The following is a 5,000-nucleotide window of genomic DNA, read 5'->3' on the forward strand; positions in this document are numbered from 1 at the left end:
GCAATTGCTATCTTCCATGAGGGGAACGGGGAACTTAAAAAAGAAGTGTGAGGTACGGCCGCCAGGTAAAAGAAGGGCCGCGATTCCGGTCCATGCAGAAGGAACAACCACGTGCCCGTTATTTCTGAAGTACTGAATGAGGGCCTTGTACAGAAATGTCTTACCCGTACCACCCGGGCCATCAAGGAAGAAGCAAGTGGGGCCTGCGTACGACGGACTGAGTGTGGCGATGATGGCATTATACGCGCTAAGTTGTCCTGCATTTAGGCGACCAACGTATTCTTCTTCGTTCGGTATAACGTATTCGTCGAATGGAGGCAATTGACTGACTACAGAGATCGGTGGTTCGGGAAAATCGAGGTTGGTCCAATCTACCATATTGGCCTCGGCAATCAACCGTATGTCGCGTAGACCGTGCGCGAAACGGAGATTGTCGTCGGTGCCGTACACACGGATGAGGTCATGTGTAAGTTCCTCCTTGTGACGTTCCCACATTAGACTGCCATTGGGTGGACGGGTCAGGGCAAGTAGTTGACCGAACAGAATACGAAAAGCCCGTGGATGTTGACATTGCGCGGCTTCTTCTAACGTTTCTTCGAAGGCAGTATCACTATTGATCAACCCGCGGGCGTGGCAAGCTTCTTGAGCGGAGTCGTACACTCTGCCTTCGTAAGTGAAGAGCTCGTCCCAGGTGCGGGGACCCTTGACGTGGTGAAGCAAGAGGCGAGTGGCAACCAATTCTGAGTTGGACGGCGGTACTTGAAAGATGCGGCCAATTCGACGCGTTTGACGGACACCGGCGGTCCAGGTTTTTGTCTGTTTATTCCAAACAAAGCCTTGGGGTATGTCACGGTATAAATAGTCGCGAGCGGCCGGATTAATTGCATTGAGCTTAAAGAATGCCGTAAGCTGAGTGTCACGATTAGCTGCAATTTGGGCCGCAGGACCTGCTTGACCATCAGCAAAGTACACCGTACGGTCGTTCCTTGTGTGTACCGTAAGACGTTCTACAGCGTGTGAGAGGCCGTACATGTTATATTTCATAAGATGCCAGTGGGCCTCGGATGAACCAACGTACCGTAACGTACGGTACCTCTTGATCTCATTAGTGATCTCGGAGCTAACAATCTCGGCAATGTGTGCGACGTCGTGACCTTTATTAATATAATTAAATATATATTTAATGACACGAATGCCGGAAAGGTGCTCTACATTAATGCGGCAACCGAACATCTTAGCCAGATAAGGATTGTACGGCACGACGTGACGATTGTCCAAGCGAACTGGTATCTGACCGCGCCTCTTTATAACATGTCGGCCGTTGTCTCGCCGGCGGTAGAGAGGATAGCCGTTTAGTTGCACTTGAGTGTGATCTTGGAAGGCCTTTGGGAAATTTTTTTTACATGTAAAGCCGCCATCAGGAGAACAGATTTCAGTGCAGAGATGAAGGTAGTTGTTGCAGACGATTTCGTACAACTCAGGGTCCACCTCTGGGTCTGGTATTTCGGCGCAGATGACCCGATCGATATACTCGGGATCTCGCGAGTTGTGCGGTGGCTCAACGGCAATGATCCAATGAGAATGCGGGATCTGCCGCTTCTGCATCTCGACAGAATACCCATAGTAGCGGATATTGCCGAAGAAGGCCTCTTTAGTAACCAAATCCTTAAAGCGCTTTTGCTTACAGTGGAAAACACGGTTGCCGATATCGGGCCTTAAGTCGCGCCTGTTTCCTGGATTGAGACTGGCTTGGATCTCGGGCCAAGCAGGGTTGGCCGTAAACGTTACGAAGAATGTCGCAGCACCGAGTTGCATGGACATGGCCAACATATCGTGCATGGTATTCATTGCATGACGGGGTCCGCCGATGAAGGTGGACGGCAGCAAGACAGGTACACTGGTCTCAGGATTGGCGGCGGCAGGTTGGTCATTCGACTGAACATTTCTGCGAGCGAGGTTGTTGAAGTCGCCGATGTTCTGCAAGGAGTCTCGACGGAGGGCACTTTGATTCTCCTGTAACCATTGAAGCTTATCTTCTTGAACCCGGAGTGCCTTGTCAACTAACCATTGCAGAAACAACTTGCCAGAGTCATGCAAGTATTCCTGGTCGTCGCGAATGGCCATCTGATAAGCGGCGTGCTCGCGAATGGTAACCTGTTTCCGAGTGCCATTTTCAATCGCATGATACATGCCGATGTGCCATCCGATTACGGAGTACGGATCAAGAAGAGGGTAGAGCATAGCGTCAAGAAGCGGGTTAGTGATCTTGACGATCTGTAGAGTTTCAGCGTTGGGACTTGCACGGTTCTGAATTATGAGTTGGTGTTGTTGGCGAGGAAGACCATCATGGTCACTGTATAAGACCGCAACATCATCGCGTGTAGTCGGAAGATTGGTACGTCCAACGTGGATACCGGCGCCAGCAGGGCCAGGCAACAACTGAATGTGCACTGTAGGTCGTGGATGTCTGCGACGAATCAACTCCTATTCTTTCTCGTACGCGTGAAAGTACTGTTGAGCGAGGACCGAGTTTTGTTGCATGATAACACGAATGTTATTCAATATGCGAGGGTCCAATTTAGTGGCCTCGTAACGGAGTTTTGTGGCTGTTTCGATATCGCAAAAGTAGGCCGAGGCATACGGCATCGTTGCAGTCGTACGCGGAATGCGTTCTTGGTGCAATGGGCCAATGCGGTGAAAGATTTCTCCTCTACCAATGAGATAGTAAGCGCCAGACAGAGGGTAATCAATTTTAAGGCCAAGAGAGCAGAAGCCGAAGGCAGAGTTGAGGTACCGACTATTATCCTGAAAGTACTTGAAATCACAGTGAGCTGGATTAGTGAAGACTTCACGAAGGTACGGGTGGATCGGCCGAAGAGTAAATGCGACCTTCCCATTAGAGCAGCAAGAAGGGAAGTGTCCGGCCTCGGTGCGCTCGGATTCAAAGTGTTTCGCCATGCAGTGGAAACAAATGGCATTCATCACCCCAATGTTATAATAGTAGGCTTCAGTAGATGGTTTCGTGGCCATAGCTGCTCCGGTACGACGGGCGATTTCTTGGCGCTCTTTCAACCGATATTGTTTCTCGCGTTGTAATCGACGTCGGCGTTCGTCGATACCGGCGGGCGTGCGTCTGCCTTGTGCATCTTCTTCTGTGGGGCGTAACCACTGTGGACCAAAACATCGCCGTCCAGTGTATGGTAAAATTTCGCCAAGTGGGTCTATATCGGCGTAAATGGCTGGTCGGCCGACGGAGCATGGAGGAGCCGACATTGCTGTGTTACGTAAGGTTCGTCGACGGGCGGGTGATGAAACGCGAGAAGAGCGAGAGGTTGACGGCTGCGGAGCAGGAGAAGCGGGAGCACGCATCAACGCGGAGCTCGTTGATTGATTAGGAGCTGCAGAAGGTGTTGCAGAACGGCTCTGAGATGTTACTTGTGAGTGACGCTCACGTTCCTTTCGGCCAGAAACGGTACCCCGATTACGCGTTCTGATCGGACGGCCTCGGCGAGCGGTATTTCGAGGAGAATCGTCCATGATTTATATTAGATCCAATGCAAGGAACAGAATGAATATAAAATGTATTTAATTTTACCTGACACGTTTTACTTACGATGGAAATAGAACCCGGAAATCGAAAAGCAAGAAGGTAAACAACAGAATCAGCTATCCTCAGAAGGACGGTCACTGAGGTATGTAAACGGGTGCTTATGCACAATGATAAAAGGAGCAGAAGAGCGAGCTGCTTCAAGCTTAAGCCAGAACTGAAAAAAAAGTAGTAATACTGCCGTCGGTATCACCGTACAGTATGGGGTCTGTGACTGCAAGAAGGTGAACAACAGAATGAACTATCCTAAGAAGGACGGTCGCTGACGTATGTAAAGACACGCTTATGCAGAATGATAGAAGGAGCAGGAGATCGAGCTGCTTCAAGCCAACGCCAGAACTGCAAGAAGTAGTAATAGCGCCGTCCGTATCACCGTACAGTATGGGGTCTGTGACTGCAAGAAGGTAAACAACAGAATGAAGTATCCTAAGAAGGACGGTCGCTGACGTATGTAAACAGACGCTTATGCAGAATGATAGAAGGAGCAGGAGATCGAGCTGCTTCAAGCCTACGCCAGAACTGCATAAGTAGTAATAGCGCCGTCCGTATCACCGTATAGTATAGGGTCTCTTCTGCATTTTTATGTCGCAAGAAAATTTGTTTTTCGTTGCAAATTTATTCGAAACATTTGAAAAACAATTTTTCACATTATCAGATTTTCGAAATTTTTTATTTATATACTTCTCGTTACTTAGGAATAGTCCGGACAAACAATAAGGTAATCGCAGCGAGTTATAGTACATAGAGGATGTACCAAAAGAAGCGAATCCCCGGAATATTTCAAAAACTATAGAGTTTGCAGAAAAATGTGTGGAATAAAGGTTTCAAAAGTTACACCCTTCGGTGACCTCGTTAGGAGGTCAATTTGACCATAACTCGGGTACATGCCCGAACGTAGAATTTTCCGCGCTTTCCATTTCCGGGGTCAAAAATATGGGTACCTATAGAGAAAAATTAGCTTGAACTTCGAATGACCTTGAACCATGATCCCGGGGTCAAGACAGACGTCACCGGAGGATGCAGCGACAGAAACCGTACAACTTTTGTCCGAAACATTTTGTTCTAAAGTCCATAGTCTCTGAGATACTTAAGGGGTTCCCCTTCTTTTGGAACGCCCTATATAATTGAAACTTAATGCCAGAGCATCGAAACGAAACGGAACCTGTAGGGTGTCTCTTGGGCACTTTCTCGACGCAAAAAAAAATGTTTTACTTGTCACGCATTTTATCAAAAATTTTTTAAAAAGTCCCCTCCACCCCCCATCCTCCTTATTTGACCCGAAGTCGTATATATGCTCGAACGTAGAATTTTCCGCCCTTTCCATTTCCGGGATCAAAAATATGGGTTCCCTTGAAAAAAATCGGTTCGACCTTCGAATGACCTTGACCCGTGA

At 48.3% G+C, this 5,000-nt stretch overlaps 1 pseudogene; it reads right to left on the bottom strand.

Annotated features, from left to right (window-relative positions):
* Nucleotides 1-5,000, bottom strand: part of LOC143306669 (large subunit ribosomal RNA) — an 11,403-nt pseudogene that overhangs the window by 2,682 nt on the left and 3,721 nt on the right.

This window comes from Osmia lignaria, unplaced genomic scaffold (assembly GCF_051020975.1).
Source record: "Osmia lignaria lignaria isolate PbOS001 unplaced genomic scaffold, iyOsmLign1 scaffold0030, whole genome shotgun sequence".
NCBI lineage: Eukaryota > Metazoa > Arthropoda > Insecta > Hymenoptera > Megachilidae > Osmia > Osmia lignaria.